This window comes from Triturus cristatus, chromosome 3_2 (genome assembly GCF_964204655.1).
Source record: "Triturus cristatus chromosome 3_2, aTriCri1.1, whole genome shotgun sequence".
Taxonomy (NCBI): domain Eukaryota; kingdom Metazoa; phylum Chordata; class Amphibia; order Caudata; family Salamandridae; genus Triturus; species Triturus cristatus.
This window is the reverse complement of record NC_140584.1, coordinates 377337389-377353214: the sequence shown is the minus strand read 5'-3', so window position 1 is coordinate 377353214 and position 15826 is coordinate 377337389.

Sequence of the window (15826 nt, the reverse complement as noted above, 5' to 3'; positions counted from 1 at the left end):
TCACTGCACACTCCTAGTGGTTGCCTGACCTGAAATTGCACTGGACACTGCTAGCCAGGCCCAAGGCCGGTGCTCTGTTCTTTAAAGTTATATGGTAATTCATATAATTCTAATTGGCAAAGACAACCTACCTGTAAGTCCCTAGCATATGGTAGGACATGTAGTTTTAGAGACCCCAGTAGACTTAATGCACTTCAGTGTGCAATGCTGTGGTGTCTGGTGTCATTTTAAAGTCATGCCTGCCTTGCAGCTTTGTTTTAAAATAAAATGGTGTCCGAATTCGAGTTTGGAATTAAGAGTACTTCCAAAGTCCAAAACTATCTTTTTATCACTTATAGATCACTCCTAAGGTCTGCCCTAGGTGTCCCAAGGGTAGATTGCATTGCTATAAAAAAAAATGCAGGGACAAATTAATAAAGGTTTTATTTTCCCTGGTAAGGAAAAACAGCCAAAGTAATGTTTCCCTATTGTATTGCTGATTACCCCATAGGCTAGCCTGGGGAAGACTCTATTAAATGTAATAAAGTCAATCTTTGCATTGGAGCTAGCTAGCAATACCATTCAAAGTATAATATTAATGGTCACATTAATCCAGCAACTTGCGAAAGCTGGATTTAATGAAATTGTTACAGGAAAGTAGTTTTTGATTGGTCAGCCTTTTACAGCCCAAACCATGCTGCTCTCTGAGTAGGTGTGACGACGCATGGGGCTGCAACAAAAGAGACATTTGGTGGGAGGAGGTTTCCTTTCTAGAAATGCCAGGGAGAGGAAGGGGGCTAGGGAGATAATCTTCAAACGCAGCAAAAGAGATGTCATTGAGCCTAGGCCAGCCCCGCTTCCTTGATCCACAGCCAGATGGAAGCCACCCTAATTAGAATAGGAGAGGGGCTGGAAGGTGAGTGTAGTCAGTAGTTAGCCACACTTTTGGGATGGGTTAAATAGACACACACACACCAAAAAGAGATTTTCCCTGTTATGATTTTTGGGAGAATAGGGCATTCTGAGTCTAAATATGCCACAGTCCACAGGAAGTGGTCCTAGTAGAGGGAGGTAGCTTCATCCCCATTGGTTAGGGTGGAAGATAATTATGCGAGAGCTGTAGGAACTCCTCCGATCACTGCCTGAAACAACAGAAGAAGGGCTGCCCTGCTGGACCGTTGGACTGCACTACAGAAGGCATGCACTAAGAAGGACTGCACCGGCTACACTGACAAGGCTCCACAAAGAAAGGGCTGAGCCTGATTCAAAGGAAAAGGAGTAGACTCCCTCATCAGCAACAGGTACAACAGAGTAGAAGAAGTCACCAGCAAAGTCAAAGAGAGCATTACCCCAGCTGGCCAGATGCAACTGGGTTTTCCTGGACTGCCTTCATAAATACATTGTGGGAAATTGAGTCCTAGTCCCCAAGAGGCAATCCAGAGTCTCTGAACCCTTGGCTGGATCTAGTAGACTCTTATTTTCCCCAAAAGAACATAAAACCAACACAATTTCCAAGTTTAGAAACTTTCTGCAAAGTTTTACAGAAAAGCTCCAGGAGGAGACAGGCACAATATTGAGAGCCAAGCTGCCGTTGTCAACTCTTGGATCTTCCTGACCGCGCTGGTTTTCCCCGCTAAAAGTTCCAGAGCACCTCACCATCGACGTTGAGGACGAACACTTCCAGAAGCTCACCGAGGCATCATGCCACAGCAGACTGCTGTCAATGAAGTGGACTCTGGATCCGAGAAGCCCGAGTCTGGACTACAAGCCTGTCGATGAGACAAAAGCTCCAAGAAATAAATTAAGTCCGAAGCTAACCTTTTGTCTGGGACCTAGTCCACAGCCTATTGAACTCACGATTAATCGCAGTCAGCCTAAAACTTTGACTTTGTCCCAGTCCAGTGCAACCAGATAGCTGGGAGTGGCACTTTAAGATTTTCGATGCTGCAATTGTTTATTAATATCTTTGAAAATTCATATCTCCGGTTCCCTTCATTAGATGTTTGTCATGTTGGTTTTGTTTGAAAGATATAAATATTCTCTATTTCTATCAATTAGTGTTGAATTTTTATTGTATTGTATTTTCTACTTATTTGCTACTTTGGTGGTATCAAATGCTTCACACATACCTGTCTCCAAAGTTAGGCCTGACTGCTTGTTTGCTAAGCTACCAAGGGTTGAGCAAGAATTAATTTACTGAGACTTGACTGGGCCTATTAGTGTGGTATTATTACTAGCAGAGAATGAATACTATTTAATTTGCATTTGTATCAATTGATTCATGTTTTTATTTTTTCTCAATTACTCTGAAATACATTTTTGCAAAATGTTTACTTTTCAAATCCCAGGTATACCATGGAGCTTGATCTACCACTCTTCAAGTTGCAGACCATAGGGACCTGTGTAGGGCAAGAGGATTACCAGCACCCTCCAATTCCAGGAAGACAGTGCTGATAAATGCCCTTACAGCCTGGGCAGAAGACCAGCTAGAAGATCAACACTCAACTAAAGATGGGGTTCCAGAGATAGAAAGGCAGGGGAAGGAAGACCCCTAGACTTCAGTGATGAGGAAGTTGAACACCTCTCCACACATACATACAGTGACTAGAGCCTTATCTAGAGCTCCTGGGGAAAGATGATCCACCAGATGTGAGCCAGATCTGTCCCTTAGGGAAAGAGAGCTTGAGTCTCAGCTGGTTTAGATGTGTTTAGAAGCAGAGAAGTTGGCCCTGGCCAAGAAAAAGCAGGCCCGTAAAGAGAGGATGACCACTAGAGGTGGTGGACAGGAGGATGTTGGCAGTGAAGAGGAGACAGGGTGTCCAGGGGTGGTGGGTTTGACCCAAGGCAAACCCAAAGGGATTGTACCTATGTTTTAGGAAGAGAATGAAATATAAAAATGGCTGACAGCTTTGAGCGGGCATTACAGGTGAGGATGGTGAGTTCTCAATTAATGGGGTTCACTCTTGTGGGAATTGATTACAGTGCCAGGGAGAGATAGGCTCTTTACCTTAGAGGGAGAGGAGGCTGAATCATATCCCCAGGGACTGCCACCTCCCCAAGGCTTTAAGTTTCAAGAGGCTTTAATGCAAATAAAATCCCAGAGAGTTTATAGACACAACTTCAGCCCGAACTGCCAGACGAAAATTGGCAGAAAGGTAGGTCTTAGTCCAAAAGGAACCCTTTTTGTTATTTGGTGTAAATCCGTTAAGTAGTTTTGGAGATATTAAAGAAAATCTACATTTGTATATAAAGGGATGTGGATCCTTTGCGACCCCCTACGCGGAGTGTCGCGTTCAACGCGCCAAGAGGAATGCTGGTATTGGCTGGTCACAACCTGAAAAGAAAGTTGCACCCGCCATTTTCTAGAGTGGGACCATTTCTCGGTGCTGACCTTTGATGTCAAAAAGTATAGAAGGGGTCAGAGTATGGGTACCCTGAACCCATGGATGCAAATTAGGGGTCTGTAAGGAACTGTTTATGAGTATTAAAATACCGAAATTCATTTTTTTTCATGCGGTAGGAGTTGCAACCCCTTTGTGGTGCTAAGCACGGTCCTCCAATATAACGTCACAAACCTTGCTGTAAACAAATTTAAAAATTGGTCTCACTCACTCAGTTATACACTCATATACAGACTCATAGACCCACTCAGGCACTCACACATCTACTCACAAACCCACCCAGAGATTCATGCAGCCACTCACAGACCCACTCAGACACTCATGTATCCACTGACAGACCCACTCAGAAACTCATGTACCCACTTACAGACCCACACAGACTCACACACACCCACTCACAGATACACTCAGAGACTCACACACATACTCAAAGACCCACTGAGAGACTCATGCACCCACTCACAGACCCACTCATATGCTCATGCACCTAGTCACAGACCCACTCAGACAATCATGCACCCAGTCACATACCTACTCATAGACTCATGCACCCACACAGAGACCCACTCAGACACCTGCACCCACTCACAGACCCACTCATACACCTAGTCACAGACCCATTCAGACAGTCATAACCCATTTAGACACTCATGCACCTATTCACAGACCCAGTCAAACACTCATGCAGACACTCATAGACCCACTCAGAGTCATGCACCCAGTCACAGAGCTACTCATACACCCACTCACAGACACACTGAGAGACTTATACACCCACTCAGAGACCCACTCAAAGATCTTATGCACCCACTCATAGACCCACTAAGATACTCATACACTTACTCACAGACCCAATTAGACACTCATGCATCCAGTCACTTACACACTCAGAGACTCTCACACCCACTCACAGACCCACTCAGACACTCATGCACCTACTCACAGACCCACTTAAACACTCTTGCACATACACACAAACACAACCACTCACATACCAAGGCCCCCACTCACAGACCCAATCAGACACTCACACATCCACTCATAGACCCACTCAGATACTCAAGCACCTACTCACAAGCACCTACTCACCTACTCAGACACACTCAGAGGTTCACCCACCCAATCAGAGACCCAGTCAGAGGCTGACACACCCACTCACAGACCCACTGAGACAATCACACACCCACTCACAACCCACTCAGATAGGTATGCACCCACTCACACACCCACCCAGAGGCTTATGCATCCACTGATAGAACCAGTCAGAGACTCATGTTCCAACTTACAGACCCATTCATACTCATGCACCCACTACCAGACCCCACACAAACACTTGTGCACCCACTCACAGACCCCCTCTGATACTCATGCACCCACTCAGAGACCCCACCCAGACACTCATGCACCCACTCAGAGACCTATTGAGAGACGTTTGCACCCACTCACAGACCCACTCAGACACTTATGCACCACTTACAGACCACCTCAGATACTCTTGCACTGGCTCACAGATCTACTCAAAGACTCATGCGCCAATTCAGAGACTTACACACCCACTCACTGACACACTAAGAGACTCACGCACCCACTAACAGACCACTCAGACACGGATGCATCCACCCACTCATTCATCCACTCAGAGACTAATACACCCATTCACATACCCACTCTCAGACTCATGCACCCACTCACACACCCACTCAGAAAGTCATCCACCCACTCACAGACCAACTCATAGTCTAATGCACACACTCACAGATCTACTCAAAGACTCCTACACTTGCTCATGGACCCACTCAGTTACTCATGTAACCATACACAGACCCAATCAGACACTCATGTACCCACTCAGACAATTTTGCACCCACTCACAGACTCACCCAGAGATAGATACTCCCACTCACAGTCCCACTCAAAGACCACACACCCAGTCACAGACTTACTGAGAGACTCATGTGCCCACTCACAGACTCACTCAAAGATTCACGCACCCACTCACAGACCAGCTCAGAGACTCACACACCCATTCAAAAACCCACTGAGATACTCATAACTCAATCCCAGACCAACTTAGAAACGCATACACACTCAAAGACCCACCCAGAGACTCTCAAACCCACTCACAGACCCACTTAGACATGCATGTACCCACCCCCTCACACACCTACTCACAGACTAGGATGCTGGCTCTCTATATAGTGCACTAAAATTAAGTACACTGTGCAGAGAGTCAAGTGAAACCCAGATTGGTATACTGAGGCAAAAGTAGATAATACTAACGCTCTATTTTTGGTAGTGTGGACAAGCAGTTAGGCTTATCAGAGGGTAGTGCTAAGCATTTGTTGTGCTCACAGAGGCAATAAATGAGACACACACTCAAGAATAATTCCATGAACAGTTTTTAAAAATAACGTTGATTTTTATGCCATTTTTCAGACCAATAACTTCGTTCTACAGTGAGTACTGTTTTGGATATGAATTTTCAAAGTTTGCAAAATGAATTTCTTTTGTGCGCTGTTACACATCATTGAAGTCAATGGGAAGAAATAAGAAAATGCAGGTAAAATCATACAGTTGGGTTTCAAGCTTCACCTTCAGGATATAAGTAAGTAGCAAGGCCAGACCCAATGTTCTACCAGTGGATTCTCTGGAGCATTCTGGATTCGGCTGGTAACAGGACATTGGTAGCTTGGCATTATAAAGAAGTGGGGCACCTGAAAGTACTGCAAAATGGGACTTGGAGGTAAGTGTGAGAGGTCTCACTTGTGGGAGCAGGTTGTAAGAGCTTCAGGACCATGGGAGCACAACTGCTTTGTTCGCCCTCAGGCCAGGTGAGTTGGGTGCATAGCAGAAAGGTCAGCCGGGCAGCGCACGTTGAGATGTCCTTGCGGTCAGGAACAGGTAGGTTGGAGAGGTGATTCCAGGACAGCTGGGCCACTCACAAAGTTGTAGTCTGGATTGGACTCTTCGTATCAGTGAATGAGTCAAAGGGTCCAATACCCTGGGCATTAGTGCAGCAAAGCAGTGGTAGGTCATGATGTCTCCAAACTTAGTTGGTAGACAAACCCGACCCTATGAAACTGGTGTACAAGTTTTGGTTCAAATACTGCATCAGAGTTGCTGGGGAGCAGCAAGTCTGTAAAACTCAATTCTGCGTTTTGGTGTCTGCGGGCTTCAAGGGAGCAATACCTCCACTCCAAGGGAGTTCTTTTGTGATTTGTAGAAAGCTGGAGGAGCTCCAGTGTCATTGGAGGCCTCACAATTGCAGGATGAAACAGCGACCACAAATGTTGAGTCCTTATGGCAGGGTTTGACACCAATTTTCGGCCACAGGGCTTCAGTCCTCGGGTCAGCAGCTCTTCTTTGTCCTTTTCTTCTCTGTGCACATTGAATCTAAGTTCAGGGTCCAAGGATACCACCTAAAAACTACATTTTGGGATGTTAAAGGGGGTGACAGGTAGTAGCCAATGGGCTACCTAACTTTTGGGTGCCTTTCCCAAACCACGACGTTGTAAGTCTTGCGCGTGCGCACACGCAAGACGTACAACGTAGTGTTTTTTTTAAAAAAGATGACGGGCACGAGAGCAGGAAGGAGAGCGACCAGGCAAATGATTTGGCAGGGGGGAGGGAGCCGCTAACTCTGCTCCGCCACAGAGGCAGAGTTTTTGCCTACTCCGCATTACTCACCCAGGATTAGCCTAGAGTCCATTCCTGAATTCCAGCAGAGAGGATGAGGTCTGAAGGTAAAGTGGGAGATTGTTCCAGGACTTTGCGGTGAGGTGGGAGAAAGAGTGTCCTCCACTGTTACTAGAGCCGATGTGGAGGGGGGTGAGCAAGGGGGAGAGAGGGAAAGCGCAGGTGTCTGATGTTAGGTGGAAGTTCAGGCAGTGATTGGTGTATGCTGGCACTTGGCTGTGTAGGGCTTTGAAGGTGTGGCTCAGCATTTTGAATTGACAACGCTATTGAATGGGGAACCAGTGGAGCTTCTTGAGGTATTGGTGATGTGGGCCCACTTAGGGAGGTCTAGGATGAGTCTGGCAAATACATTTTTGTTTGGTCTGCAGTCTCTCGAGGAGGTGCAAGGTGATTCCTACATAGAGTGCGATGCTGTAGTCCAGCTGGCTGGTGGCAAGGGCTTGAGTGACGGTTTGTCTGGTATCAAGAGAGAGCCACTTGAAGATCTTATGGAGCATGCAAAGAGTGAGGAAGCAGCCCGGCAAAACTGCTTTGATCCCGCTTTTCATGGTGAGCTTGCTGTCCAGAATGATGCCATGGTTGCGGGCATGGTCCATCAGAGTGGGTGCTGGTCCTTGTTAAAGGGGCCACCAGGAGTCGTTCCACAGGGAGGTGTTGTTCCCGAAGATCAGCACTTCTGTTTTGTCTGTGTTGAGTTTTAGGCAGTTGTCTTTCATTCAGTCGGTGATGCTCATCATGCACCTGTGGAAGTTGGTCAATGGGGTGGAGTGGTCTTTTGATAGCGAGAGGATGAGCTGGGTGTCGTGGCATAGGATATGATTATGAATGATTATTATAACTAGCCAGTAGATTATCCTTCTATGTCCCTAAGAGAAATATGTGCTCTGCTCAGGCCTTTTGTTCCCAAGACCATGCTCCTGTATTTGGGGATAGAGCTTTCTCAATTTTGACTGCCAAATCTGGGAATTCTCTTCCTTCTTTCCTTGGTTCCAAATCTACCATGAATCTTTTTAGGCAAGCACTGAAAATGTATCCGCTTGGTGTATATTTTAGCTTTCAGATGTAGTTTTCAGTTGGCTTTGAGCACCATGATATCTTAGCAGAATTGAGCTCAAGAAACTTATATCATAGGCAATTCACATATACAGTCTAACAGCTGCCAAATATGCCCCAAACATGCTTCCTTGCAATGACGGGTTTCCTGCATTAAAAAGTTTTCATTTCCAAAACCTGATGAATTTGAAGGTGCTTAAAAAGGCACAATTTGCCTCTGCTCAAAGCAGTCTCTTGCAAGATAAAGTTAAATGATCAGCGTAAGCATAAAGAAAAAAAAAATGTTGTGTGCTACATCAAGCCCTTAAAGCAAGGTAAGAATTAGACTAAGCACATGTAATAATATTTAGCAAGAGCCCTATGACCCATGTGATATCATTGGTGATGGAGCTATATTATCATGTATTATACTGTGTAAGATGAAATCGGCAAAGCACTGCGAATTGGGTTAAACGTTATGTTGATCTTTACCTATCCAGGCCCAGATTTACTATGGTTTTGCATCGGGGTGCATTACATTTGTGGCACAGCCAGATGAAATATCATTTTGGGCATTTTTTAGGCCATGCAAAGTCACTTTGGTCCTCATTAGAATTCCAGTCGGATTCTGTCCCCCCACTGTTTTGTGATGCAACCATTGCTAATGCGGCGGTGTCATCTACAGCGGTGCACATATCCCCGAATATGTAGCGCAAAATCACATAAAACGTGATATGTACACTCATGCATGACATATGTGGGGATATGCTTTGTGCTGCATGTCCCCTATTGCTGGAATGTGGTGAACTGTGCACAGTCCAGTCAATGGGGATATATACCACCTACGAACTGACCTGCATTCCGGTGCCCACAGGGTCTTAGTCTTTGGGGTTCAGCTCCTGCGGTGCAGGAGGGACCTGGAGAAAGGGATCCACGCCGACCTAGAGAAAGGGATACACGCCAGAGACTTTCGGGGAGAAGCTGATTTTGGTGCATTTGCACCCCAAATCGTTCATTTCCTACTAGTCGGGGCAGTCGGTCGGACCGCCATGGTCGGCTCATCAGAAATGCACATTGTAATCTGGATGGCAGTCAGACATCCCTGTACAGCTCTATGACTGCTGCTTTTCTCTGACCGCAATTCAGAGGTCGGAGAGAGGCTGTCAGAGTCGGCGGTCTTCCAGCAGTTGGTCAGACTGCATTTAACATCCATTGTAAATCGCCAGTAGTTCCGACCTCTTTCAAAGAGACTGCGACGGTTCCGACTGGCGCCAATGAGGCCACGGATGTCAGTCCAACCGGCATCGTAATGAGGCCCTTTGTGAGACTTTGCCTAGCTTAATAAATATTAGGTAATGCAACACAACACATAGCGCTGCCTTGCATTACTTTGCGTCCATAGGCCTTAAATTTGTGGAGCATGGGCGTTCTAGTGCATCCATCCATGTATGTTGACGCACACTCAGATTTAAAAAGTTTGGTAAACTTGGTTTTCTGCCAAAATGGCACTGCTACCTGACAGAGGTGTAACAAGGAGAAATATCTTATTTCTTCTCATTACTTCCCTTTTCCACGTGTACTGAATTCTGCAGCATACCTAGATAGAGGAATAAGCCTCTAAAGACTGTTTTTGTGCAGGAAGGTTCCCCAATCGTGCAGAAAACCAATTATGGCCATAATGCAAACATCCTTGCACTATGGTGTAAGGGTGCCTGCATTCGTATTATATACCAGGCAGTGCACCAGCGCAAGAAGAGAACAGAAATGCTTAATTTCTTTGCAAATATGGAGCATTTCTGCTTCCTCCCTTTCACACAACGCAGTGCTTCAAAGTGCCCTTGTGCGTCGTGTTATGTGAAATAATACCAAATGTGCCAATTTAAAATGTCAAAGAGTTACCAAAAATTCACTTAAAAATGTACGGGTGTAGGGTGTCTTGATGCATGTGATGATAACGTACCTAGACACTTACTACTAAGGATGTTCGCCATAACTTAAAGGCAGGCATTTACACAAATATAGAAAGGTTTAGATTTCATATCTTTATAAAAAGCCTTCATCCTGGGTGCCGTCCTGCTGACAGACTTGAAGTTGAAGTGCTGAGAGAGAATATCTCCCATAAATGCGGACAAGCGAACCTACAGAAGGACGAGTGCTACCACTCACTATATGGTCTCCATAGGAGTACGAAGGCTACACATTGCAGGTCCTTTGAAGTCACAGCCTCTGAAAACATTTACTATGTTCGCCATTGATTCTGCCTTTGCTCCCTCTTTCGCTTCCTTTTAATTCTGGAGCAATGGATCTTTGAAACATGCTTTGGTCTCTTCCTTCACTGCAGTCGCTTTTTATGTGTTCATATCTTTAAATTGTACAATTTCATTTTGCAGTTTTTTCTGTCATCTCCTCATTTTCCTCCCGCTGTTCCTTCGTCAGAACTCTCATTCTCTTTGTATTAATGGCTTCCATCCCCGTCGTGATTTTATTTGTATTATAATTTACAATCCAGGTTCACAAAGCGTTTCCTGTATGTCACGTGGCGTGGGGCACATTTTGCCCCATTATAAGCCACAAGCATAGCCTTCAATTGTCTATTTGGCTAATAATTGAAAGTGCTTCTCAGTTGAACGAAACCTTTGTTTGAGCATTTTTATTCCCCTTTTCGGCAAGTTTGGCCAATGTCAGCAGAACAACCTTTAACTTTTTAAGTGATCAAGTTCAGCCAATTTAGCAACACATCGCCACTTTGAGGTTTTGGGGGGATTAGATTCTGAACAATTGCTTTTCTCTTCCAGGCCTCGATCCTGAAAAGCGAACTCCTTCAAAACAGACCAATAACCGAGTCAAGAGCGTCTGCGAATTACCATGTCTTCTTCCAAATGCGCTTGGACAGTTCCAGGCTTCTGTCGCGTCGGCGCACGGCCTCTCTCCCCCGATGACAAATGGCTCATGAATGTGCGCCGGAGCCAAATGCTTTGCAAGGCAAACCAATTTTCGGCTAATCAAGTTTCAGAGTGATTTTTTTCCAGTTTCGCATTAGGATTTTTTCGCATGGCAAAGTTCTTGTAGTCTCCCAGTCAGTTTGCTTTCGTTCAGCCGTGTGAGGTTCTGTCGTTGCCGGTGAAAAACAGATGTGATATCAATAACACGGAAATGCAGTCCCTGCTCGGGTGATGTTCATTGCATGAACTGCGTTCTGTGCATGGGAATTGCACGTAACTTTCAAGAGTTCAGATCAAACGTCACGGGGTCATGTCCCTTCCAGCCAGGACTGGACCATACGCCTTCAAAGGGCTTGCTTGCCCTACTCTCTTGAGACATAACCTGGCCAACAAGGCAGGATCATCAGAGCCCCCAATAACAACACCGAGCAGGAAGACTCCTTTCCAGATTAAGGGCCCCTGTCCAACTGACCCGGTAACCCATCTCGTAAATTGACTCTCAGAGCACCTAATACGAAGAAAGACTACTGGTATCTCTGGTAACAAGTTACTGGGGGATTGGAAGTGGGACACTGAAGGTTCTCATAGGAATATTGGGAGGGCGTATAATAATTTGGAGGGAGTGGTTGTGTTCTTACCGCCAGAGCTGCCAACCTTGAAGCTGGGGAATCAGGTTCCAGCCTCGACATTGGCTCAGCTTCCTGTGATTCTGGGCAAATCACTTAGGGGCATATCAGCAACAACCGGCGATAATTATCGCTAAGCGCACTTAACGCCAGGATAATTATCGCCGGCTATCGCTGGATTCTATCGCGGAGATAGCGTGCTATCAGCTACGCTTATCTCCAAAGCGATAGAAATCCATGCGTTAGCTACAAAACAGTGCGATTATCGCTGGAAATCCTTGCTGATAGGGCAGGGTGCACATGGCCATGTAATCCACCTCCCATTGGATTACATGGCAAAGTCAGCTTGAAAGCAGGCGTACAGGAAACTGCGTTAAGCGCAGTTAGCGCTTCATTTCCAATCGCTAAGCAGGTTAGCGGTTCCCTTGTTAATTGGAGAAATGTCGGTTAGCGACATTTCTCCAGTTATTTTGGGAAGGAACGCCCACTTTGCATCTCATTAGAGATGCATAACTAGGCATTGGGAAAAAGGGGGCTAAGGCAAGGATTCACGCGATAGCATGACCTTGCTGATACCGCAATAAAATTATCGCAGCTTTTCGCCCGCTTGATGATATGCCCCATGAGCTCCCCTTGCCTACCAAAAAATGAATGTGTCCTTGTGTAACGTAACTGGTGCTTATGTAAAGCGCTCCAATAGCTTCGGGTCGAGTTTGGTCTTGATTCCCTTCTGAAATTCCTCATTTTCCCCCATAACTTTACCTGGCTAGTTCCATCTTTTGTCTAGAAGAGACAGAGCATTCAATTGAAAAATGCTATTTTGCCTGTAAAGCCTTCCATCGTTCTGGTTAGTATGTGTGCAATCAAAAGTACTCTGTGTTTTTTCTTACAGGGACCTCTCACTTGATATGAAATGTGGTTTAGACAAATGAACAAGAAATTACATCAATGAATTCATCTATGGCACATTCTTAACATGCTGTTTTGTTCTTCAAATGTATTATCATGCAAATATGATAATCTTGTGAGAATTCATTTATGCTATTTAATCATTTCTGTTAAAGCATATCATTATTATCTGTTATTATCAAACAGGTGAAACCATTAAGAAAAAAATGTGAAGAATAATTAATTTATGGTTATTTCATAGGGAAAATGTATATATATAAATGTATCTCTGGGTTAAGATTTGCACATTTGTGAAACACATATAGATAAGAGTGCAAAGTCTTAATGCAACTCATTTGACACTCAAGAACAAATGATTGTAAAATAAACTTGAAAGAACCAATATTTAACAAAAATACAAAATATATTTTATTAATTCACAAAAAAACAGAATTAAGGCGAATACACACTCATACTCACTTCAATCATATCTACATGCACTCAAACATCCAACGATTTAAAACCACAATGACAAACAGGAATGATAATATTCAATATATCTGATGAATTTTGTAATATTTAGTCAGTCTCTTTTATATACTTTTGAATGATTAAGAGATAGTTTTGATACTCAGACATATGCTAAAACACAAATAGTATTTGCATTGAGACAACGGAAGGAAAAACATGGCACGGACCGGGATGATATCTACTCGCGTTTCGGCACCACAAGTGCCTTTCATCAAGAGAAGCAACAACCTTAAATCATGATATCTGTAAATGCAAAAAAACAGTACATACGGTTCTTTCAGAAAATAATATGCCACTAAATATATAGAATTAATTGCTTCGCATTTGTTAGCAGTGCAACATAGAGTCCCAAATACCAAGAACTGCATGCCATTGAAAAAGACAAAGTCCCAAGCGTAGATGCCATCAATTCTATGCCATCCATGTGCCTAATAAGAAAATGTGCTCAAATTAAAAGAGACAAGAAGATCCTAACAAGGTTAAAAACAAAATTTCCAACAACACCCCGAAGTGCTGTAGTGTCTAATGAACTACAAATAAGGAAAAAAATACCCTGAATGATGCAGAAATCTAACAGATACTAGCTGAGGGGCTTATTCCTATCCAAAGATATTTGAAATTTCAATACACAGATTTTCTGATGCTTGAGAAATATAAGTAAAGAAGACGTTAAGGCTAGCACAATTTTGTATATCTCTGTTTTGAAGTATATATAGGACAATAAACTACCCACCTTGGCGAATTGCTCAGTGTACAGGTGGTAAATTATCGCCAGCTACTGGCTCTAAAGGAGAGACCTGACCGATGAGGTGAGAAAAAGACGCTTGGTATACCAAGATATCGTTTTTCTAAAAGAATTCAGAAAGTAGTGTTAGTCCTGACAGAGCTGCCCAAAAAGACAAAAAATTGCTCTGTAATATCCCAGATCATAACTTACAAATTCAATGATGTGCAGAAAAATTATAATATTTTTTCGGTCTCTCTCGGACTGTCGATACCCACAAAGAATTAGGGTGGAGGCAAATCACCCATCACAGATGGATATATATTGGCACTTTGTGACACTTTGAAGAATCTGAAATTAATCAAAAGAGCATATATCAGCACTCTATTTTAACTCCTATAAGAGGATCAAAAAAGTATCCACTTTACTGCCGACCTACCTAATACTTAGGACGCAGGAAGGCCGGTATCAACACTCGCGTTCGGTGTTCAAATAATACTTCAGTCGGTCTAAACACAAAAATACCTGCTTTAGGATGGTACTTTTAAGAAATTTACATGAATGAGAAATGGCAAGTGAAGAAATAAAGATTCCATCTTACTTCACATGAATAATAGATGCGCCATACATCAGACCAACAAAAACCTCCTCCTTCACGAATGGTCATTTAAAAAGCCTAGGAATCCAGTCACATGATGTACGGTGATCCAATAGAAGACATGAAAAAAATGCACCGTATCCTACACCCTCACTGAACTTTATTGAGTTTAAGCTAAAGCATTGCTTGGTGCACTGCGGCAAAGGAATTCTCGAAAGCTTTATTGTTCACGCGCTAGGTAAAACAAAAGCTTGCTTAGAGCCTCGCAACATAGCTACGTTTCACACAAGCACAAAACCAGCATTCTATGATCTCTCCAGGCTAAAAACTGTGTATCATAGACTCAGCACCTGATATTGAAAAAAATATTATTGTCCCTAGTGATACTGTCTGGGGAGAGTTGGAAAATAATGGGCACAGAATGCTCATATTCATCGATTCAGGGAACGAATGGTAAGCAAATAGTGGAAATAAATCTCTATTATCCTATATATGGCTAACTTAGCAAAGGAGTAAAGGTATTAATGTTGGGAGGAAAGGAGCCTGTTGTACTTAGCATATACATCTCCTAGAATGATAATAGCAGAAAACCTCAGTAATATGATCTTTACTCATAAGTAATATGTGACTGGCATAGCGCCGTATACCAATGGCTAGAGTCAAAAAACGTACATGGAGTTACACTACTGGCACCACATGTGTGGTCTGGCAGATGATATAATCAAGAAACCCAGAGCTAAGCCCGCATAACGCATGGCTTGCTCAAATGGGATTACCTGATGTAGCCCACCCATTACAGTGTCTAAAGTGAAGATCCGATATACTTCTGTTGCTTTTCCTGATGGCTTTAGGGTCACAGCCTGGTTTCTGGTTTATTTTTCCTAAGATAAGCCAATCAATCTCTTCAAGTTTGTGCCCTTGCTCTAAATAATACTTGACAAGGGGCACCATTCTTTTTTTGGTGCAGATAGCAGAACAATGCATTCAAGATTTAAGGTTGTGGCTTCTCCTGATGAAGGCACTTGCGCTGCGGAAAGGCGTGTAGATACCATCCGGGTCTGAGACACATTTTTCCATCCGTTGTCTCAACGCAAATACTATTTGGGTTTTAGTACATGTCAGAGTATCAATGCTATCTCTTAATCATTCAAATGTACATGAAAGAAACTGACTAAATATTGCAAAATTCATCAGATATATTGAATATTATCATTCCTGTTTGTCATTTTGGTCTTAAATCATTGGATGTTTGAGTGCATGTGGATATGATTGAAGTGAGTATGAGTGAGTATGCTATTTAATTATGTTTGTTTGTGAATTAATAACATATATTTTGTATTTTTGTAAAATATTGGTTCTTTCAAGTTAATTTTACAATCATTTGTTCTTGAGTGTCAATTGAGTTGCTT